This window comes from Delphinapterus leucas, chromosome X, assembly GCF_059928025.1.
Source record: "Delphinapterus leucas isolate spDelLeu-1000000601 "Yukka" chromosome X, BTC_Dleu_Yukka2, whole genome shotgun sequence".
Taxonomy (NCBI): Eukaryota; Metazoa; Chordata; class Mammalia; order Artiodactyla; family Monodontidae; genus Delphinapterus; species Delphinapterus leucas.
In genome coordinates, this window is record NC_143150.1 from 72,829,953 (window position 1) to 72,854,944 (window position 24,992).

Genomic DNA, 24,992 nt, shown 5'->3' on the forward strand with positions numbered 1-24,992 from the left:
CCAGTGCACCACAACTACTGAGCCCGCATGCCACAACTACTGAAGCCTACGTGTCACAGCTACTGAAGCCCGCATGCCTAGAGCCCATGCTCTGCAACAAGAGAAGCCACTGCAGTAAGAGGTACACGCACTGCAACGAAGAATAGCCCCCGCTCGCTGCAATTAGAGAAAGCCTGCGTGCAGCAACGAAGACCCAATGCAGCCAGAAATAAATAAATAAATAAATTTATTAAAAAGAAAGAAAGAAAGGAAGGAAGTCATCCCTGGGCTTGTGCTAGGAGCAGAGGGTGTCCTTGTCCAGGCCAGGGGAGCTTTCTAGGTTTGTTAAAATTTCTGTCTTAAAGGGATGTGATAAGAACGGAAAACTACACACTTGAAAGTCAAATTTGGGCTTCCCTGGTGGCGCAGTGTTTAAGAATCCGCCTGCCAATGCAGGGGACACGGGTTCGAACCCTGGTCCGGGAAGTTCCCACATGCCGCGGAGCAACTAAGCCCCGTGCGCCACAACTACTGAGCCTGCGCTCTAGATCCCGCAAGCCACAACTACTGAAGCCCGCGTGCCTAGAGCCCATGCTCCGCAACAAGAGAAGCCACCGCAATGAGAAACCCGTGCACCGCAAAGAAGAGTAGCCCCCACTCGCTGCAACTAGAGAAAGCCCGTGCGCAGCAACAAAGACCCAACACAGCCAAAAATAAATAAATAAATAAATTTATTTTAAAAAAAGTCACATTTACTTCCTTAAAAGACAGAATAGCTTGGTGAATGCCCAGGCTCCACAAAGAAAGGTTTCCTCACTGACTCCAGTTCTCTGGCTATTTTCCAATTTTGCTCAGCTCAGGTCCTTAGGGGCCGGGCCATTCTTCAGCTTCTTTACAACAGGAACACAGGTTTCCCATGTGGGCCATGGCATCTCAAGCCACCAGAGTACCCTAGTACTCAGAGAAGTGGCAGGAGGCAGCTGAAGCCAGTCTTTCGGGCCTAGTCTGGGATTGATAATCTACTCTGTAAAGCTCCGGAAATGTTAACAGACAGAATCATTTCGCTTAGAGCATTTTAATGAAAACTCATGAATTTCACTCTATTTTCCTCCCAGGTCAGAGCACAGAAAAAAATAGGTACTTAAAACTCGTTCGTGGTTGGTTCTTTTAGTCCTAAGGAGTGGACCACACTGCCTGGTCCTGTCTTTTGGAACCTGTTCTGTCTTTGGTTTCTCCTCTTCAGGCAGGCAAGCACTTGTACAAACTCGTGGGCCATTCCCATTGCAAGTACACTGGAGACTTACAGACCCAACAACGGCACAATGGATCCACTCAACTAGGAGATTCTTGGAAAAGACTAAATGATCAGGGTTCTACTACAGCTGAGGTTTTCCATCACAGAGAAAATGATATTGAAACCCCAGAGCAAGAAATACCTTCCCTGACTATCTGAGAAATACGAGAGGGATAGCTTTTAGGCCAAAAAATAGGGTACTGACATCACTCAAGAGGTAGTATACCTAGTCCCTACAAGCAGTCTCAGGATTTCATTCACACCTGGCCACTGATTTGATAAAGGAGGCGAAAAAAAGGAGAAAGGAGAAGGGCAGGGGAAAGAGTAAGGAAGAATGAAGGAAAGAGATGTAAACTGAATTGTATGGAAGAGGGAACAAGAAAGAAAAGCAAAAACAACTTTCACATGTTGCTAGGAAGCAATTCTATCTTTCATGGATCATCACTGAAAAATGATATATATTTCTTATTCCTTGGAAGCTACAATACTCAAGAAGATCACACGTGATTGAGTAAAATAATGGACAACCAGCGTTGAACGAATATAGAAATCCTTCTCCCTTGATTTTTTCTTCTAATTTTAGAAAAAACATGACAGCAATTTTACAAAATCAGGAGCTTGACTTACCCTTTTTCTTGTTTTTAACTGGACCTGTTAAAAAGAGAAAATGGAAAACTAAGTCACTGGAAATTAACATAAAGTGTTTATTCTTCAAGACAGTCACAGGAGGAATCCCCAAGACACTGCAAATTTGAGGGAGCCCCATGCTAAGGGTCAGGTTATTGGCAAGGTATCACCCAACTATCAAACCTCCCCAATCTGTCTCTGACTGTTGTAACAATAAAGTTACAAGGAAGATTCTTCCCTAGGAAGAAAAGTCTTTCAGGCTTAGTCTTTGGAGTGAGGGAATGGATACTTCGCCATAAAGATGAAATGCCCAGAAATGCAGAACTCAACAACCTTAGGACGGCATTCCATTAATTATGCAAGTCCTGAGATTGAAGAGTCACGCATTCAGGTCAGGAAGTGATGTGAAGTCTCATGTGTTGAAGCTGGAAGGAGAAAAGGGTCATTTTCATGGAAGGAGCAGAGCAGCGGCAGTTTACTTTTTAGTCACTTCCTTATCGTTATTCAAATTGTTAGTTATTAAAACGGTGCAACCATAATACATTCATCTGGGGGCCACATGCACTCCCACTGTAATTTAACATAAGTTAACAGACACTTTAAAAGAAGTGCCAACAGTTTCATCGACAATGAAATCACAAGCATTTTCTGGGGAATTACTTCTAAAGAAAACATTTCTAATCGAGGGCACTCAGAAAACCCAAGGCTTTTCTCACATAGTTAGGTAACAATCACTCCTCAGACATACACAATTTAGGTGTCTCCCAGACATGCAGGCATGTTTTTCCCTACTGGGGACTCAATTCACTTCATTCTGTAGGTGGATTTGATTTTCTTTAGGCGCACATATTTAAAAATCTGTTCCAAACTCCCATGAAGACCCTACTGGACAACAATAAACCCCTGTCAGTGCCCTCAGGAGCTCACAAAAAGATCAGCATTTGTATACTGTTTTTTTTGCGGTATGCGGGCCTCTCACTGTTGTGGCCTCTCCCGTTGCGGAGCACAGGCTCCGGACGCGCAGGCCCAGCGACCATGGCTCACGGGCCCAGCCGCTCCGCGGCATGTGGGATCTTCCCGGACCGGGGCACGAACCCGTGTCCCCTGCATCAGCAGGCGGACTCTCAACCACTGCGCCACCAGGGAAGCCCCTGTATACTCTTTTATAGACTAAAAAATCCATTTCCATCTATCATCTCATTTTATTCTTGCAACAAGCTTGGAATGGTCTTTACCTATAAGAGCAGGCTCTATCAAAGATTCTGTCTGAGCGGACTTCAATCAGAAGTCAGTGAAGTCTCTAACTTGGAGGGCTGCCAGCGTGGCCATCAGAGCTTGCACAGGTCCCTCGAAAACCAATGTCTGTGTAGACTTCCCTGGCAAAGTAATTTCACGTGCAACAGTAGGTATTATTATGCGCAGGGGATGTTTATGGTTGGGTTAAGCAACCTGCTGCACTTAAGGTCATGATCCTCCACTCTTTTATCCTCATTTTGTTCTCTCTTTCTCTCCTCCCAGTTCTTGGTCTTCTTTCTTTACTGCCTATCTTGTATGTTTTTAACAACATTGAGAGCTCCTGAGAATGTACACAGAGGTTCTGGCAAGGAAGCACAGCTACACAGATACTACTGACTAAGAGACAGCCTGAGAAGGGCCACCTCCTTGAACCAGAAAGCTGTCTGGGGAAGGATTTACACAGAAAGGCCTATAACCCCATCAACCAGCTACCAGCCAACCAGTCAGCCACCTCAGCCTGGGAAAGCAGTGAGATGACAGCCATTGCAGCCACTGGCCTCACAGACAGATTGTGTTAGCCCTGGCCAAGTTGCTGACCATTTCAGCTGGTTAAAGGGTAAGTACTATTACATCAGACTTCAAAGCAGGCTTTGAGGAAATCAGACGATCACCATGCACCTAGTCCTTATTGAGCACACCTAGGGAAGGCACAGTAAATAATGAAACACAACTCTGTCCTCAGAGAACTTACAGTTGAATAGGAAAGTACTAAAGGGGGGAGACTTAAGGAATTATACTGGCTAGTTGAGGAAAAATAAATTCCTGGAGGAAGTCTGACCTATATCTACAAGGGAAGTTTGACCTATATGTACAAGGGAAAAGAGGGAAAGGGAAGTTAAAAATTTTTCGTTAACTTTTATGAGATGGATGGACCTAGAGTCTGTCATACAGAGTGAAGTAAGTCAGAAAGAGGAAAACAAATACCATATGCTAACACATATGTATGGAGTCCAAACAAAAAATGGTTCTGATGAACCTAGGGGCAGGACAGGAATAAAGACGCAAACGTAGATAATGGACTTGAGGACACGGGGAGGGGAAAGGGTAATCTGGGATGAAGTGAGAGAGTGGCATGGACATATATACACTACCAAATGTAAAGTAGATAGCTAGTGGGAAGCAGCCGCATGGCACAGGGAGATCAGCTCGGTGCTTTGTGACCACCTAGAGGGGTGGGATAGGGAGGGTGGGAGGGAGACGCAGAGGGAGGGGACATGGGGATATATGTATACGTATAGCTGACTTACTTTGTTATACAGCAGAAACTAACACACCATTGTAAAGCAATTATACTGCAATAAAGATGTTAAAAAAATTTTGTTAACTTTTATTATTTTTATACCAGAAATACTACTCATTATACATACTTAAATGCATGCACACCTACATACATAGAAAAGGGGACCAAAAAGGAAAAAAATAGCTTAAAAAAACTACTCACAAATAACCACTATTAACATTTTCTGCATATCTAGAAATTTCCTATGCATATAAATATGTATTTTTACAAAATGTGATCAAATAAAAATGTTGTTTGATAACTTTCTTCTATGTCAATAGCTACATTTCTACATTATCATTTTAAATTTGGATACAACAGCATTATATAGGTAGCTCTTTATATTTTTTTCTAGTTCTTTCATGATTTCATTTTTCATATTTAAATCTTTAATTAATCTGGTATAGATCAGGTATACAGCGGGAGGCAAGGAGCTAACTAAAATTTTTATCTTTATTTTCCAAAATGGCCATGCCATGAAGAGTGCTGAGAATAACAGGGGCTCAAAGCCCTATCTTCCACTTCTTCTTGTGTCACAGAAGGGCTCCCAGGGAGCTTCCATCTATTCAGTGGACATTTGGCATATCCCTCAGAAAAAAATGAGGATGAAAAAATATGGACAAGATTATCCTTAAATTGTATCGCACTTCCCATAGGGGCTAGTGAGTACATCATCTCAGCAGTATAGGAGTTCTAGCTCCCTGGTATTTTCTCTCTAGAAGATGGAAAACCACCATGGCCAGTAAATAATTCTTATGAGTTTCAACATGGTCCTCTAAGCCCTGGTTCTATATCCGCCATTCTCATTTCTTTTGTTTGAGGCCATTGTGGTTTCCTGTCTTCTAGAGAGAAAATATCAGGGAGCTAGAACTATCCCACATTAGATATGAGCATCTTGACCAGAGCAAAAGCAGTAACATCTGCTGAGTTCTATAACATTTTAGATATATTGATTTATTTTCTCTATATGCTTCAGAACCTTTTTCATACCTACTCAGGGCACTACCACTGTCACATGTCTGTTTCCGTGGTAACAGGCTACATTTTTCTATCATTCTAATACCCTCTATTTGTAATCATCATGCTTTCTGCAGGCAAACCCCACAAATACATCAGAGTGGGACAAACAGCTGTGCAGTCCTTGGGACTGCTTTTATAGTAGTAAATTTGAGATCTGACAGGTTTTGATCAATGTGGCCAGGCTGTTTGCTATCTGATATTAAGAAAAGGGGTCTTGTAATAGCATCAGGGCCATGGAAGCCAGCAGCAGTCCTAGCCTGAGTCTGGTCCTGACTCTGTCACAAACTGACAATAAGGCAAGTGGGCCATTTTCTTCTGATTCTTCATCTTCTAAATTAGGGAATACTTTGTACACTTTGTCTCTGTTCAAGCCTAGGGTTCTGATGAAGATAAATGACACCATAACTAAAGCTAACATTTATTGAATATATATGAGCCATGCACTTTGCTAGATGCTTTACATATCTCACTTAGGTCTTATAACAATCCAGCAAAGTAGTTATTATTATGCTTATTTTATAGATGAAGAGATGGATTAAATTGCACAAAGCCACACAGCCTGTAAATATTTTCAGGTAAGCTGAAACTTCAGAAAGATTCATGTTTTTCTAGATGTGTTTTGAAAATTAAAAAATAAATGTATATACTTCCAATTTCTGGCTTCACGTGTCAAGCGCTTGAAAGCCATCACTCCCACACTCACAATAAGAAAAAAGCTGAGCAAACTTAAAATCACTTCTTAGATCCATCAGAGAATTGAGGTCACAAGGCAAACTGCTGTTCTGTAAGATGGAGAGACAGACCGGTGGATATGGAGACTCATAGCAGACTGGGTGAAGAAGCCTGCAGCTGAAGCCAGTATCAGTAAGAAGACTTTAAAACTGTAATTGACAAATTGCTAGATGCTCAGTGTGGACTAGCTCAAGGGCTAAAAATCCCCAGTGGGCCCAGCCTTAGGGGGTTCTCCACACTTTCATGCATTTTACCTTCAAGAGCGCTACCAGGTTCCCACAGTGAAGATGGGAGAAAAATTCTCTTGTCCTTCTAGCAAGGGGAGAGGAAAAGCAGCCATTTTGAAATATATCCAGACCTCTCTATTCTCTTTAACAAGGCCTGCCCTCAAGGAAAACTTTTATCAGAGCCTAACTGACTAGGGTTTTACCAGAGCTGAACTGACCTGGGGGATAGGAAATACCCAACTCAGGCACACTAAAAGATTGAGAACTAATCAAAAGACTAGTGAGTGCTTCCATTCTACCCACACTTTATCACAACATTAACAGCACTCCTGTATAATGAGATTACAGCTAAAAACACTGCCAGAGCTTTATTTACAATAGCCAAGACATGAAAGCAACCTAAGTGTCCATCAACAGATGAATGGATAAAGAAGAGGTGGCACATATATACAATGGAATATTACTCAGCCATAAAAAGAAACGAAATTGAGTTATTTGTAGTGAGGTGGATGGACCTAGAGTCTGTCACACAGAGTGAAATAAGTCAGAAAGAGAAAAACAAATACCGTATGCTAACACATATATATGGAATCCAAAAAAAGAAAAAAAAAGGTTCTGAAGAACCTAGGGGCAGGACTGGAATAAAGACGCAAATGCAGAGAATGGACTTGAGGACACGGGGAGGGGTAAGGGTAAGTTGGGATGAAGTGAGAGAGTGGCATGGACATATATACACTAACAAATGTAAAACAGATAGCTAGTGGGAAGCAGCCGCATAGCACAGGGAGATTAGTTCAGTGATTTGTGACCACCTAGAGGGGTGGGATAGGGACGATGGGAGGGAGACGCAAGAGGGAGGAGACATGGGGACATACGTATATATATAGCTGATTCACTTTGTTATAAAGCAGAAACTAACACACCATTATAAAGCAATTATACTCCATTAAAGATGTTAAACAAACAAAAACAAACAAACAAAAACACTGCAAGTCTCAGACCCTACTTAAGAAGTTTCCAGGGACATCCAAAGACCACATGAAGAGACTAAGACAAGAACTATGGAGACAATTTTAGCCTCTGACACCACAGCTACAGCAAACAGTAAACACAGCCTAACTCTTAGTCAGATGAGCATAAAACCTTACATTACTGGCCTACCTACCTCAGTTACTTTTACCCAGTATATCATGTCTAGTTTTCAGCCAAAAATTACAAGGCATATTAAAAGGTTAGAAATACAGCCTGGAGAGATAAACCAAGCATCAGAACCAGACTCAGAAATGAAAGAGGAGATATTATAGCTGATACCTCAGAAATACAAAGGATCTTAAAAGACTACAATTACGTGCCAACAATTTGGACAACCTAGAAGAAATGAATGAATTCCTAGAAATGTACAATGTATTAAGACTGAATAATGATAAAATAGAAAATCTGAACAGACCGATTACTAGAAGGAAATTAAATCAGTAATCAAAAACCTCCCAACAAACAAAAGTCCAGGAACAGAAGGCTTAACTGGTGAATTCTACCAAACATTCAAAGATAATTGAATTAATAACTATCCTTCTCAAACTCTTCCAAAAATTTGAAGAGGAAGGAACTCTCCCAAACTCATTTTACGAGGCAAGCATTACCCTGATATCCAAGTCACATGAGGATGCCATAGAAAAAAAAAATACAAGACAATATTCCTTATGAACATAGATGCAAAAGTCCTCAACAAAATAATAGGAAACCAGTCAACAATACATTAAAAAGATCATACACACTATGATCAAGTGAGAATTATTCCAGGAATGCGAGGATGATTCAACATTTGCAAGTCAGTCAATGTGATATGCCATATTACCAAAATGAGCGATAAAAACCATATGATCATCTCAATAGATGAAGAAAAACATTTTGACAAAATTCAACATCCATTCATGATAAAACTCTCAAAAAGTGTGTTACCTCAACTTAATAAAGGCCATATTAGCTGACAAGTTAGCTGACAAGTCCACAGCTAACTTCATACTCAATGGTGAAAAGCTGGAAGCTTTTCCTCTAAAATCAGGAAAAAGACAAGGATGCCCACTCTTGCTACTTTTATTCAACACAGTATTGGAAGTCCTAGCCACAGTAATTAGGCAAAATAAATAAATAAATAAAAGGCATCCAAATTGGAAAGGAAGAAGCAGCACTATCACTATTTGTACATGATATGATATTATATCTAGAAAACCCTGAAGACTCCATCAAAAAACTCTTAGAGCTAATAAAGTTGCGGGATACAAAAATCAATACACAAAAACCACTTCTGTTTCTATACATTAATAATGAACTATCAGAAAGAGAAATTTAGAAAACAATTCCATTTAAAATTGCACTAAAAAGAATAAAATACCTAAAAATAAGTTAAAACAAGGAGGTGGTGACTCACTCAGAAGGCTCAGATGGTGGTTAGCATTTTTCAGCAATAAAGTATTTTTTCATTTAAAAAAACCCAAGGAGGGCTTCCCTGGTGGCACAGTGGTTGAGAGTCCGCCTGCCGATGCAGGGTACGCGGGTTCGTGCCCTGGCCCGGGAGGATCCCATGTGCCGCAGAGCGGCTAGGCCCGTGAGCCATGGCCGCTGGGGCTGTGCATCTGGAGCCTGTGCTCCACAGCGGGAAAGGCCGCAACAGTGAGAAGGCCGCATACCGCAAAAATAAACAAACAAACCCAAGGAGGTGAAAGACCTATATATTGAAAACTAAAAGACATTAATGAAAGAAAATGAAGACACAAATAAATGGAAAGATATTCCATGCTCATGGATTGGAAGAATTAATATTGTTAAAATGTCCATACTGCCCAAAGAAATATAAGATTCAGTGCAATCCTTATCACAATTTCAATGGCATTTTTTCCACAGAAATAGGACAAGCAACCTCAAACTTTGTATGGAACCATAAAAGACTTCAAATAGCCAAAGCAATGTTGAGAAAGAAGAAAAAAGCTGGAGGCATCATACTCCCTGATTTCAAACTATATTGCAAAATTATAGTAATTAAAACAGTATGGCATTGCATAACAATGGACACATAGCTCAATGGAACAGAATAGAGAGCCTAGAAATAAACCCACACATATGTGGTCAATTAATTTATGACAATTGAGCCAAGAATATGCAATGGGAAAAGGATAGTCTCTTCAATAAATAGTGTTGGTATAATTGAACAATCACATGCAAAAGAATGAAACCAGAGCACTATCTTACATCATACACAAAAATTAATTCAAAATGGATTAAAGACTTGAAAGCCTGAAACCATAAAACTCCTAGAAGAAAACATAGGTAGTAAGCTACTTGACATAAGTCTTGGTGACAATTTTTTGAATCTGACACCAAAAGAAAATGATACAAAAGCAAAAATAAACAAGTGGGACTACATCAAACTAAAAAGATGCTACATAGCAAAGGAAACCATCAACAAAATGAAAAGGCAGCCTACTGAATGGGAGAAAATATTTTCAAGTCATATATTTGATAAGGGCTAACATCCAAAATATATGAAGAACTCATCCAACTCAATGGCAAAAGACCCAAACAACCCAATTTAAAAATGGGCAGGACATCTGAATAGACATTTTTTCCCAAAGACATCCAGATGGCCAAGCAGTGCATGAAAAGATGCTTTACATCATTTATCATCAGGGAAATGCAAATCAAAACCACAATGAAATACCACCTCACACTTGTTAGAATGGCTATTATCAAAAAGACAAGAAATAACAGGTGTTGGCGAGGATGTGGAGAAAAGGGAACATTTGTGCACTGTTGATGGGAATATAAATTGGTGCAGCCACTATGGAAAAGAGTATGGAGGTCCCTCAAGAGATTAAAAATAGAACTACCAATTAATCCAGCTATTCCACTCCTGGCTATTTATCTGAAGAAAAAGAAAACACTAACCCAGATATATATATATATATATATATATATACACACACACACACACACACACACACACCCCCATGTTCATTGGAGCATTACTGATGATAGCCGAGATGTGGAAACAACCTAAATGTCCATCAATAGATGAATGGATAAAGAAGATGTGGTATAACATACACAATGGAATATTACTCAGCCATAAAAAGAATGGAATCTTGTCAGTTGCAACAACATAGCTGGACCTTGAGGGCATTATTCTAAGTGAAATAAGTCAGACAGAGAAAGTCAAATGCCATATGTATGATCTCTCTTATATGCAGAATTTAAAAAGGTAGATAGATAAACAAACAAACAAACCAAGCTCATAGATACAGAGAACAGACTGGTGGCTGCCAGAGGTGAGGGTTGGGGGGGTAGGAGAAATGGGTGAACTTTTTTTAAGTTTAAATACACTGAATTAAAAGATAAAAAGTTGGCTATCAAAAAAAAACCCAACGCAATATAAAATAATGCCTTTGATGGTAAAGAATTAGTGAGCTTGAAGATGTCAATAGAAACTTTATACATGAAATGCAAAGATAAAAAAAAAGAATGAAAAAGATGGAACAGAATGTCCAAAGATTGTGGTACAATTACAAATGAGGTTATATACACGTAATGGGAATACCAGAAGAAGAAAGAGAGGAAGGAACAAAGGAAATATCTGAAGTGATATCAAATAAGAGTTTTCTAAAAGTAATGACAGACACCAAACTTCAGATCCAGGAAGCTCAGAGAATATCAAGTAGGACAAATACCAAAAAGTTGACCCCTAGGCATATCATATTCAAACTGCAGAAAATCAAAGACAAAGAGACAATCTTTAAAGAAGCTATAGGGGGGTAAAAGGATAAAAATTACATTGGTTTCTCTTCAGAAAACATTCAAGCAAGAAGAGTGTGCAGTGAAATATTTAAAGTGTTAAAAGAAAAAAACACCAAGCTAGGATTCTGTATCCAGCAAAATTATTCTTCAAAAACGAAGTTGAAATAAAGACTTTCTCAGACAAACAAAAATTGATTGAATTTGTTGCCAGAAGACCTGCCTTATAAGAAATGTTAAAAGAAGTTCTTCAGAAAAGGAAAATGATATAGGTCAGAAACTTGGATCTACATAAAGGAAGAGCATTAGAGAAGGAATTCATGAAAGTAAAATCAAATCTTTTATTTTACTTATTCTTAATTGATTTAATAGATAATAGTTTACTTAAAATAATAATAGCAAAGATGTATTCAGTGATGATAGCTTATGGATAAGTAAAACAAATGACAGCAATGCTATAAGGGATAGGGGGAGGAATTGGGAATACTCTGCTATAAGGTACTTGCACTACCTCTGAAGTGGTATAATGTTATTTGAAAGCAAACTTGAATAAGTCATAAATGTGTATTTCAAACTCTAGGGCAACCACTAAAAATTTTTTAAAGTATAACTGATATGAGAGGAAAGAAAATGGAATCATATAAAATGCTTGATTAAAACCAGAGAAGGCAGAAAGAGTGGAAGACAGAAAAAGAAACAAAGAAATGGACAATGAATAGAAAACAGTTACAAATATAGTAGATATTAATCCAACTATATCAATAATCACTTTAAATGTGAATGGTATAAATACACCAATTAAAAGACAGAAACTGCCAGAGTGGATAAAAAAGCAATAACCAACTATATGTTGTCTGTAAGAAACATACTTTAAATACAAAGATAAAGGTAGATTAAAAGTAAAGGGATGGTGAAAGATATACCATGCTAACAATATTCAAAAGCAAGCTAATTTCAGACAAAGCTGACTTCAGAGGAAGGAAAATGATCAGGAAGGAAGAGAGGCATTATATAGTGATAGAGGTGTCAATTCTCCAAGACATAAGATCCTTTAATGTGTATGTGGCTAACAACAGAGCGTCACAAAATTGAGGCAAAATCTGATGAACCCACTATTATAGAGACTTCAACATCCCTCAATCAGTAATTGAAATATCCAGCAGGCATAAAATCAGTAAGGATATATTGAGCTGAATAGCACCATCAATCAACTAGATCTAATTGACATTTATAAAATACTTCATCCAACAATAGCAGGATATACAGTCTTCTCAAGTTCACACGGAACATTCACTAAGATAAACATTATGTGTCATAAAACATACCTTAGCAAATTTAAAAGCATAGGTATCATACAAACTATATACTCACATTACAATGGAATTAAAATAGAAATCAATAACAGAAAGTAGCTGGAAAATCATATATATTTTGGAAAAGATATATGGAAAAAGATATGGAAAAAGATCTAAATGACTTTGGAAAATATTTAATCTAAGCTTCCACTTCAGGAAACTAGAAAAAGAAGAGCAAATTAAATTCAGAGTAAGCCCAAGAGAAGAAACGATTAGAATCAGAGCAAATATAATTGAAATTGAAAACAGGAAAGCAATAGAAAAAAAAAAAATCAATGAAACGAAAAGCTGGTTCTTTGAAAAGATGAATAAAATTGATAAACCCTTACCCAGGCTAACCAAGAAAGGGAATGAGAAGACACAGATTACTAATATCAGAAATAAAAGAAGGGCCATTGCTACTGATCTCATGTACATTAAAAGGATAATAAAATAATATTATGAACAAAACAAATCTGCCCACAAATTTGATAACTTAGATGAAATTGGCTAATTATTTGAAAGATACAATCTATCAAAACCCATATAAGAAGAAATATATAATCTGTATATATAATATGTAAAGGATAACTTGTTTATATATTAAAGAAATTGACTATATAATCTGAATAGGCCTATATATATTAAAGAAATTGAATCAACAGTTAATAACCTTCTAAAATAGAAAGTACCAGGCCCAGATGGTTTCACTGGTGAATTTTACCAAACATTTAGGGAAGAAATTATACCAATTCTCTACAACCTCTTGCAGAAAACAGAAGCAGATGGAACATTTCCTCACTCATTCCATGAAACTAGCAGTACCCTAATGCCAAAGCCAAAGACATTATAAGAAAGGAAAACTACAGACCAACATCTCATTGAAAATAGTTGCAAAAACCCTCAACAAAATATTAGCAAGTCAAATTCAACAACGTTAAAAGAATTATACACCACGACCAAGCGGAATTTATTCCTGGTGCACAAGGCTGATTCAATATTCAAAAATAAACTTAATCCATCATAGAGCAACAGGCTTAAGAAGCAAAATCATATGATTGTATCAATAGATGCAGAAAAATCATTTGACAGAATCCAAGATCCATTCATGATAATAGCTCTCATCAAATTAGGAATAGAGGGGAAATTCATCAACTTGATAAAAAAATCTACAAAAATATCTATAGTTAATATCATACTTATGCTGAGAAACTAGATGACTTCGCCCTAAGACTGAGAACAAGGCAAGGATGTCCTCTCTCATCACTCTAATTCAACATCACACTGGAGCTCCTAGCTAATGCAATAAGGTAAGACAAGAAAAGAAAAGGCATACAGATTGGGAAGAAAGAAATAAAACTGTCTTTGTTTGCAGATGACATGATTTTCTATGTAAAAAATATCAGAGTGTTGGCCAAAAAGCTCCTGGAACTAATAAGCAAATATAATAAGGCTGTGAGATACAAGCCCAATATACAAAAGTCAATTATTCTCCTATACTAACAATGAACAACTGGAATTTGAAATTAAAAAAAACACTTTAGCACCAAAAAAAGGAGAAATATTTATGCATAAATCAAACAGAATATGTACAAGATCTATATGAGGAAAACTCTGATGAAAGAAATAAAAGCCTAAATAAATAGAATGATATTCTGTGTTCATGGATAGGAAGACTCAGTATTGTTAAATGTCATTTCTTTTTAACTTGATCTATAGACTCAATGTAACCCCAAGTAAAACTCCCAGCAAGTTATTTTGTGGATACAAAAACCTCTGATTCTATATTTTATATGGAAAGGAAAAAGACTCACAATATTCAACACAATATTGAAGAATAAGAACAAAGTTGGAGGGCTAAAACTACCTGATTCAAAATTTAGCATAAAGCTATGGTAACCAAGATAGTGTGGTATTGGTGGAATAATAGACATATAGATTAATGGACCAGAATAGAGAGCCCAGAAATAGACCCAAACAAATATAGTCAACTGATTTTTGACAAAGGAACAAAGGCAATCCAATGGAGAAAAAATAGTTTTTTCGACAAATGGTGCTGGAACAAGTGGACATGCCCATGCAAAAAAGAATCTAGACACTGTCCTTATAACTTCACAAAAATAAACTCAAAATGGATCACAGAACTAAATGTAAAATAGAAAACCCTAAAATTCCTAGAAGGCCCCTGGGCTCCCAGCATCTGGGCAGGTGGACCCCGGCTCTTCACAATCAGCCTCCGGCCAGGGCTTGCCCTGTGCTCTGGTCCCTTGCCCCGTAGGCCCCCAGCTCCTGGGGCTGCTGCTGTGGCCTGCACGCCTCCGTTGGTGACAGACCCATGGAGGAAAGAGGGGAACTCAGCCTGACTGGCGCCAAACAGAACACCAGAGTGTGGCTGGTGGAGGTTCCTAAATATTTGTCACGGCAATGGGCTAAAGGTCCTGGAAGAGGTGAAGTTGGGAAACTGTGGATTGCCAAAAATCAAGGAAGGATGGAGGTGTCATTTACTTTGAATGAGGCTCTTGCAAATATTCATGATATTGGCGGAAAATCAGCTTCAGGCAGTGCTCCTAGAGTACATATATTTGTCTTGCAAAGTGTTGGGGGACAGGCATTAACAGTGTCTAATAAGAGCTCATCGGATAAGCTTTCACTGGAAGGAATAGTGGTACAAAGAGTTGAATGCTGACCCACTGCCAGTGAAAAGTACATGAGATTAAAGAGATTCCAAATAGAAGAATCTTCCAAACCTGTAAGGCTATTACAGCAACTGAACAAAGCTGTGACAACCAATTACAAACCTGTTGTTAATCATCAGTACAATATTGAATATGAAAGGAAAAAGAAGATGGAAAATGAGCTCGAGCTGATAACACATTTTAGACATGCTGTTTTCAGCTTTTGAGAAACATCAATATTATAATCTTAAGGACTTGGTGGACATCACAAAACAGCCTGTGTCGTACCTGAAGGAAATCTTAAAAGAAATTGGTATTCAAAATGTAAAAGGGCTCCACAAAAACACATGGGAGCTGAAGCCAGAGTACAGACATTATCAAGGAGGAGAAAAGAATGATTAAGCACATTCAAAGCCTGCCTGCTAACAGAACAACTAAAGTGTGATGAGCTAAGCAAATGGCCTTGATACGTGAATCCTTGAGCACCATCTGTTACAGGGGGAAAATGAATGGTACTTTAGTTTCTCTAGGTAAATTTTTAAAACAATAATTCTTTTTCTTTTTAACAGTTGAAATGAAATTTTATTATTTTTTAAATTTAATTTTATTTATTTTTTTATACAGCAGGTTCTTATTAGTCATCCATTTTATACACCTCAGTGTATACACGTCAAACCCAATCTCCCAATTCATCAACTGCCACCCTCACCCCATGCTGCTTTCCCCCCTTGGGGTCCATATGTTTTTTCTCTACTACTGTGTCTCAATTTCTGCTCTGGAAACCAGTTCATCTGTACCATTTTCTAGGTTCCACATATATGCGTTAATATATGATATTTGTTTTTCTCTTTCTGACTTACTTCACTCTGTATGAGAGTCTCTAGATGCATCCACGTCTCTACAAATGACCCAATTTCGTTCCTTTTTATGGCTGAGTAATATTCCATTGTATATATGTACCACATCTTCTTTATCCATTCATCTGTCGATGGGCATTTAGGTTGCTTCCATGACCTGGCTATTGTAAATAGTGCTGCAATGAACACTGGGGTGCATGTGCCTTTTTGAATTACGGCTTTCTCTGGGTATATGCCCAGTAGTGGGATTGCTGGGGTGTATGGTAGTTCTATTATTAGTTTTTTAAGGAACCTCCATACTGTTCTCCATTGTGGCTGTATCAATTTACATTCCCACCAACAGTGCAAGAGGGTTCCCTTTTCTCCACACCCTCTGCAGCATTTGTTCTTTGTAGATTTTCTGATGATGCCCATTCTAACTGGTGTGAGGTGATACCTCATTGTAGTTTTGATTTGCATTTCTCTAATAATTAGTGATGTTGAGCAGCTTTTCATGTGCTTCTTGGCCATCTGTATGTCTTCTTTGGAGAAATATCTATTTAGGTCTTCTGCCCATTTTTGGATTGGGTTGTTTCTTTTTTTAATATTGAGCTGCATGAGCTGATTATATATCCTGGAGATTAAATCCTTTGTCCAATGATTCATTTGCAAATATTTTCTCCGATTCTGAGAGTTGTCTTTTCATCTTGTTTATGGTTTCCTTTGCTGTGCAAAAGCTTTTAAGTTTCATTAGCTCCCATTTGTTTATTTTTGTTTTTACTTCCATTACTCTAGAAGATGGATCAAAAAAGATCTTGCTGTGATTTATGTCAAAGAGTGTTCTTCCTATGTTTTCCTCTAAGAGTTTTATAGTGTCCGGACTTACATTTAAGTCTCTAATCCATTTTGAGTTTATTTTTGTGTATGATGTTAGGGAGTGTTCTAATTTCATTCTTTTACATGTAGCTGTCCAGTTTTCCCAGCACCACTTATTGAAGAGACTGTCTTTTCTCCATTGTATATCCTTGCCTCCTTTGTCATAGATTAGTTGACCACAGGTGCGTGGGTTTATCTCTGGGCTTTCTATCTTGTTCCATTGATCTATATTTCTGTTTTTGTGCCAGTACCATATTGTCTTGATTGCTGTAGTTTTGTAGTATGGTCTGAAGCCAGGGAGTCTGATTCCTCCAGCTCTGTTATTTTCCCTCAAGACTGCTTTGGCTATTTGGGGTCTTCTGTTTCCCCATACAAATTTTAAGATTTTTTGTTCTAGTTCCGTAAAAACTGCCATTGGTAATTTGATAGGGATTGCATTGAATCTGTAGATTGCTCTGGGTAGTATAGTCATTTTCACAATATTTATTCTTCCAGTAGAGAAACATGGTATATCTCTCCATCTGTTTGTATCACCTTTAATTTCTTTCATCAGTGTGTTATAGTTTTCTGCATACAGGTCTTTTGTCTCCCTAGATAGGTTTATTCCTAGGTATTTTATTTTTTTTATTGCAATGGTAAATGGGAGGGTTTCCTTAATTTCTCTTTCAGATTTTTCATCATTAGTGTATAGGAATGCAAGAGATTTCTGTGCATTAATTTTGTATCCTGCAACTTTATCAAATTCATTGATTACCTCTAGTAGTTTTCTGGTGGCATCTTTAGGATTCTCTATGTATAGTATCATGTCATCTGCAAACAGCGACAGTTTTACTTCTTCTTTTCCAGTTTGTATTCCTTTCCTTTCTTTCTCTTCTCTGATTGCCGTGGATAGGACTTCCAAAACTATGTTGAATAATAGTGGTGAGAGTTGATGTCCTTGTCTTGTTCCTGATCTTAGAGGAAATGCTTTCAGTTTTTCACCATTGAGAATGATGTTTGCTGTGGGTTTGTCATATATGGCCTTTATTATGTTGAGGTAGGTTCCCTCTATGCCCACTTTCTGGAGAGTTTTTATCATAAATGGGTGTTGAATTTTGTCAAAAGCTTTTTCTGCATCTATTGAGATGATCATATGGTTTTTCTCCTTCAGTTTGTTAATATGGTGTATCACACTGATTGATTTGCATATATTGAAGAATCCTTGCATCTCTGGGATAAATCCCACTTGATCATGGTGTATGATCCTTTTAATGTGTTGTTGGTTTCTGTTTGCCAGTATTTTGTTGAGGATTTTTGTATCTATATTCATCAGTGATATTGGTCTGTAGTTTTCTTTTTTTGTAGTATCTTTGTCTGCTTTTGGTATCAGTGTGATGGTGGTCTCACAGAATGAGTTTGGGAGTTTTCCTTCCTCTGCAAATTTTTGGAAGAGTTTGAGAAGGATGGGTGTTAGCTCTTCTCTAAATGTTTTTTTTTTCCTAATAGATTTATTTATTTTTATTTATTTATTTTTACCTGCGTTGGGTCTTCATTTCTGCTTGTGGGCTTTCTCTAGTTGAGGCAAGCGGGAGCTGCTCTTCACTGTAGTGTGCGGGCTTCTCATTGGGGTGGCTTCTCTTGTTGCGGAGCACAGGCTCTAGGCGCGTGGGCTTCAGTAGTTGTGGCACACGGGCTCAGTAGTTGTGGCTCTTGTGCTGTAGAGCACAGGCTCAGTAGTTGTTGTGGTGCACGGGCTTAGTTGCTCCGCAGCATGTGGGATCTTCCTGAACCAGGGCTCGAACCCGTGTCCCCTTCTTTAGCAGGCAGATTCTTAACCACTGCGCCACCAGGGAAGTCCCAAAGATTGCATGTCTTCTCTAAATGTTTGATAGAATTCACCTGTGAAGCCTCTGGTTCTAGACTTTTGTTTGTTGGAAGATTTTTTTTTTTTTTGCGGTACACGGGTCTCTCACTGTTGTGGCCTCTCCCGATGTGGAGCACAGGCTCTGGATGCGCAGGCTCAGCAGCCATGGCTCACGGGCCCAGCTGCTCCATGGCATGTGGGATCCTCCCAGAGTGGGGCACGAACCTGTGTCCCCTGCATCGGCAGGCGGACACTCAACCACTGCACCACCAGGGAAGACCTTGTCGGAAGATTTTTAATCACAGTTTCAATTTCATTACTTGTGATTGGTCTGTTCATATTTTCTATTTCTTCCTGATTCAGTCTTGGAAGGTTATACCTTTCTAAGAATTTGTCCATTTCTTCCAGGTTGTCCATTTTATCAGCATAGAGTTGCTTGCAGTAGTCTCTTAGGGTGCTTTGTATTTCTGCGGTGTCTGTTTTAACTTGTCCTTTTTCATTTCTAATTTTATTAAAACAGTAATTCTTGTATAGTAGTTTAAGTGATTTTTGAGGGAAAAGAACACATTTATTTATAGACTTAACTTGTATTAAACCAGATTACTCATGATGGGCTTAGGGGTTGGGGTTGAAGAAGGTTTTTCTTTTTAAATATTAACTTTTAAAATGTAAAATTAGGAAACGGGGCTTCCCTGGTACTGCAGTGGTTGAGAGTCCGCCTGCCGATGCAGGGGACACGGGTTCGTGCCCCGGTCCGGGAAAATCCCACATGCCGCGGAGCGACTAGGCCCGTGAACCATGGCTGCTGAGCCTGTGTGTCCGAAGCCTTTGCTCCACAATGGGAGAGCCTACAACAGTGAGAGGCCCGAGTACCGCAAAAAAGAAAAAAAAAATTAGGAAATGTTTTCTAAATGAGGACTCCCTGTCCTTTTTCTCTCTGAGGAATTGAGGTAATACAGATTCAAAGTGAATGGCATAGCAGGAAAAAAGTAGTCAACTACAGAAACTCTCAAAAGGAATTAAAAAGCCAAAGTTCCTTATTCTGAAACAAAACAACAAAAAACCTCCTAGAAAATAACATATGAAAAAAATCTGCCTGACCTTGGGTTTGGCAGTAGATTTTCAGGTAGAGCTCCCAAAGCACAATCCATGAAAGAAAAAAATTGTTAAACCTGGACTTCATTAAAATTAAACACTTCTGCTCTGAGAAAGATACTGTTAAGTTAATGAAAACACAAGCCACAGACTGGGAGAGATTATTTGCAAAACACATATCTGGTAAAGGACTGGTATCCAGTATATAAAAAGAAGACTTAAAACTCAACAATCAGAAAACAAATAATCCAATTAAGAAATGGGCAAAAGATTGAAACAGACACCTCACCAAAGAAGATATATAGATTACAAATAAGCATATGATGCTCAACATCATATGTCATTAGGGAAATGCAAATTAAGCATGAGCTAGCACTACACACCTACTAGAATTGCTAAAATCCAAAATACTGACAATACTAATTGCTGGCAAGGATGCAGGGCAACAGGAACTCTCATTCATTGTGGGTGGGAATGCAAAATAGTATAGGCACATTGAAAGAAAGTTTGGCAGTTTCTTACAAAGCTAAAAATAGTCTTACCATACAATCCAGTAATCATACTCCTAGGTTTGCCCAAATTTGTTGAAAACTTATATTCAAACAAAAACCTGCATATGAATGTTTATAGCAGCTTTATTCATGATTGCCAAAAATGGGAAGCAATTAAAATATCATTCAATAGGTGAATGGATAGGGGCTTCCCTGGTGGCGCAGTGGTTGAGACTCTGCCTGCCAATGCAGGGGACACGGGTTCGAGCCCTGGTCTGGGAGGATCCCACATGTCGTGGAGCAACTAGGCCCATGAGCCACAGCTACTAAGCGTGCGCGTCTGGAGCCTGTGCTCCGCAACGGGGGGCCGCGACAGTGAGAGGCCCGCGCACCGCGATGAAGAGTGGCCCACGCTCGCCACAACCGGAGAAAGCCCTCGCACAGAAACAAAGACCCAACACAGCCAAAAATAAATAAATAAATTTAATAAAAAGAAAAAAAAATAGGTGAATGGATAAACAAACTGTGGTCCATCATACGATGGAATATTATTCAGCAGTCAAAACAAATAAGCTATCAAACCACACAAAGACATGGAGGAACTTTAAAGGCATATTGCTAAGTAAAAGAGGCCAGTCTGTGAAGGCTACATACTGCATGATTCCAACTGTGTGACATTCTGGAAAAGGCAAAACTGTGGAGACAGTAAAAAGATAAGTGGTTGCAAAGGGTTGGGGGAGAGAGAGTATATGGGGACTATTTCTGCTCAATTTTTCTATAAACCTAAAAGTGCTCTAAAACATAGTCTGTTAACTATGAAAATAAATTTATAAAACATCCACTAGTTTAAAAGCAACACCGAACTGCATATAGTTCAACATAGACATCTAAGCCCTGGCTCTATATCCACTATGCCCGCTCCCTACCCTCTTCCATACACCTCTTGCCTCTGTACCTTCCTTCATGCCATACCCTCTGCCTGAAGTGCCCTTCTTCAGTTCATCTTTTTCTCAGTGCCTACTCATTCTTTAAGACTCAGCTCAGGCCACAATTCCTTTGTGTTCCCCTAATAAACTATTGCACCCATCAAATTACAATTTTCTGATTATGTGATTGTTCAATTTACTAAATTTTTAACTCCTTGAAGGCAAGGGCTATGCCTTATTCATCTCTGTATCTCCAGCACGTAAAGCATATCTTTTATAGTAAGTGCTCAGTACAATGTGTGTTGAATGAATAAATGAACAACTGAAGCAAGTGGACAAAGATTCTTCTGACTCCAAGTTCATTGTACTTTCTACTGAATCATAGTCATGCTAAGAATACCAATAACAGCATCAAAAATTGCCAGTCAATTTACAGAGTTGTTTTGCAGACTAAATAAGTGAAAGTGATGTGCTCATAGTAGGTACTCAATAAACGTTAATTTAATTTGTTCTTTGGTTATATAGGTAGTAGGCTCCCCACTTTCATGCTTCCCTCCCTTTATATAGAGAGCTACACCAGAGAACTGGACATGGCCAAGATTTCTTCAGTGATAAGCAATAAGGAGGAAAGTAAGGACAATGGCTGGCAGATGAGGATTGGTAATTTTTATTAAGAAAAAAAAAAGAAAAACAACCTTCAACATACTCTGTATCTTCAAATCTTATAACCTTAAGAGTTTACTTCATGTTCTATCTCACGCCATAAGAATTGTAAACAGAGAGAATGCACAGATACATGTGGCAAGTTCAATACATTTGAAGAAGATGGAAGCCATTAGCTTCAAAGAAGAGTGAGAATTTTGAATGAGCACCACATGGAATGCCCATGTTCAGAGCCCAGATTACAGTTCCAACATCTGCTCTAAGCACGACAAAAAGCCAAGAAAAGGTAGGGCTGTGCAAATTGATTCCCACCCCACCCCATCACATCCCAGTCTCTAAAGTATTTCCGATGTGAGAAGGCTTGCATTCTTCATCCAAGGATTTCCTCTCTAGCCTTTGCAGCAGAGGCTCATGCTTGAGGCCTCAGGCTCCACAAAGCAATTGACTCCATCAGTTAAGTTATGATCAGCTGTGAAACTTTTCTGGCTCAGTTCTGGTTTGGTTTGGGAAAGACTCAAAAATATTGTCAAGAATATCAAAATATTACTGTGGTTCAGGCAACACTAAAACAGTCACACTAACTGCTGACATTTTAGACGCCTAATGGTCTCTCAAAGTTCCATGAAGTATAGATTCCTTCATGTCACCAGAGATGTTCCCAAAGTGACAAACGTATGTTTTTGGTAAAGAAATATTTTGCGACATCAAGTCTTTGTCACTCTCATGGTTAGGATGAAAACGCCAGGCCTAAGAGCAGCAGTCTGTGAGGAGGATTGTAAAGATAAATGGAATGGATCGTGTCGTCTAGTGCAGTGTTTTTACACTACGTCCCAGACAGTACCAGAGTCCTGTGTGATATTAACAGATGTCCTCAGGAAAAGGATGCTTTGATCAAAAAGAGTTTGGGAAAAAATAGGGTTAAGGAACAATAAACAGATTTCTTCACTGAAGACTTCTCAAATCTTTTAATACACGAACGAGAAATGTGACTCTCCAGAGTGGAATATGAAATGCAGCATTTCCCAAACCTATTTGGCACAGAGAACATTTTTCGAAAAAGACCTATCTATCTCTTGTTGAATTAATGTTCTGGATTATACTGTTTGGTAAATACTAAAATTGTGGAAAGAGCTTGAGCTTTGTTATTCTTTCAGAACTGGGCTGGAATTCTAGTTCTAACATTCAATGCCTGTGTGATCTTGGGCAAGTTACTTCACTTCTTTGAATTTTTTCATTTATGAAAATTGGGACAATTATATCTACCTCAAAAGAAATGTCAGGAGGATTAAGTGAGATAATGCACAGTACTTAGCACAATGCCTGGAATGTATAGGTACTCAAGAAATAGCAGCTATAATCATCACATTCATTTCTCATCACCATTATTATCAAGCCACATCTGTGCCTGACAGGCGTACCAAACAGCTTCAAAATAGGTTGGGCCTGAGGACAAAAATGGCTATATTTCTGACTGCTTTGGGAACTGAGTGTAAGAAGAGAACTGGACTAGTTGCCTGGAGATATAGCTCCATGAGTTATTTGCTGTCTAACATTGGGCAAAGCACTTCACCTGTTTGCATTTCTCTCTCCTTCTGCCAAATATAGGAATGGACTAGGTGATCTCTTACTCTAAAATCCTGTGAACCTCAGCTCTAAAATGCTGTATAAGAGTTTTATAAATTTATTGTTGAAGAAATCTGTGATACAGGTTAAATCCAATTATAAAGTATGGTCCTGTATAACAAAGCTATTTTTATGATCCAGCAGATGGCTGGCAGAAACAGTGCTTTGCCGATCTGGTTACAATGAACTCTGTATAGTGAATAATTCTAACAATTGCTTTCTCTGATCCTTGACCCCATAATCGTCACGCTCTAACATTGCTCTAATCAACTAAAGAACTTGATTATGTGTTGTTTTCTTTGTAGACACAGAGAAGGGAGCTGAGTTAAGCTAAGCTATAGAATTTCTAGCTGAGACGTTTATGTCCAATTTCATTATTTTAGAGCCGAGGAAACAGGACAGGAGAGGTTAAGTAACTTGTCAGGGGTCACACAGCCAGTAAGTAGCAGAGCTTTGAATGGGTGTTTGAACTAAATGATTCATCATCTAAGAACTTAGACATATCACTGCAAACTCTCATTCAGACCATATATAAAAATGTTAAATAAAACCAGAAATAGCTATTATAGAAACTCTACTGTTTATGCTTCCCAACCAAGTAAGATGTGTGCTTGTCATTACCCTTTATCCCTGCATTCAAGCCCTCTTCATAGGATGGCCCCTCTAATTGCATGGTGCATGGTGACACAACTTAAAGCATGATAACCTTTGCTGCAGAGCTTCAATTAAAGTTTTTTTTAATGTCTAAATACATTACACCCTTAGTTACCTTTAGATACATGCACAGTTCCTTCCATAAAGGCCTCTATTAGTCAAATATGTCTTTTTCATTTTGAAACCACATGGCTGCAAAAAAATTTTTAAACTAGGTTAACAGAGAAATCTTACTATGAATAGCAAAGGTTAGCCTCCAGGCTCTTGCTTTTCTCTACTTATATACTCTCTCATGAGTATATTTATTTCCAGGGCTTCAACAATTATGGAGAATCATACTTCCTAAATCACAGCCCATGTCTCCAACTACCATTGTGACATTGCCTCTTGAACACATTCCTGTTTCTTGGAACTCACATGCTTCAGATTGAACTCATCTTCTAAGTTAGTGGTTCTCAAATCTGGCTGTACATTGAAATCACCTGGGAAACTTCAAAAACTCTCAATGTCTGGACCCCACCCCTAGAGATTCTGATGCAACTGGTTTGGAGCTGGACACGGACATGAGCATTTTTAAAAGCGCCTGGGGTGATTCTAATGTGTGGCCAAGCTTGAGAATCAGTGCTCTAGGTAAAGCCTTGAGTGCCATTTCCTTCATTTCTGTTAACGGTAGCACCATTCTCCTCTTCACTTAGGCTTGAAATCTGGGGCATTCAACCTTCAGCTCTGGGGATAAA

The 24,992-nt window shown here is 38.6% G+C and overlaps 1 pseudogene; it reads left to right on the forward strand.

Annotated features, from left to right (window-relative positions):
- The first annotated feature begins 14,908 nt into the window (after window positions 1-14,908).
- Window positions 14,909-15,968, forward strand: LOC111167803 (general transcription factor IIF subunit 2 pseudogene; annotated as a pseudogene).
- The last annotated feature ends 9,024 nt before the right edge of the window (window positions 15,969-24,992 follow it).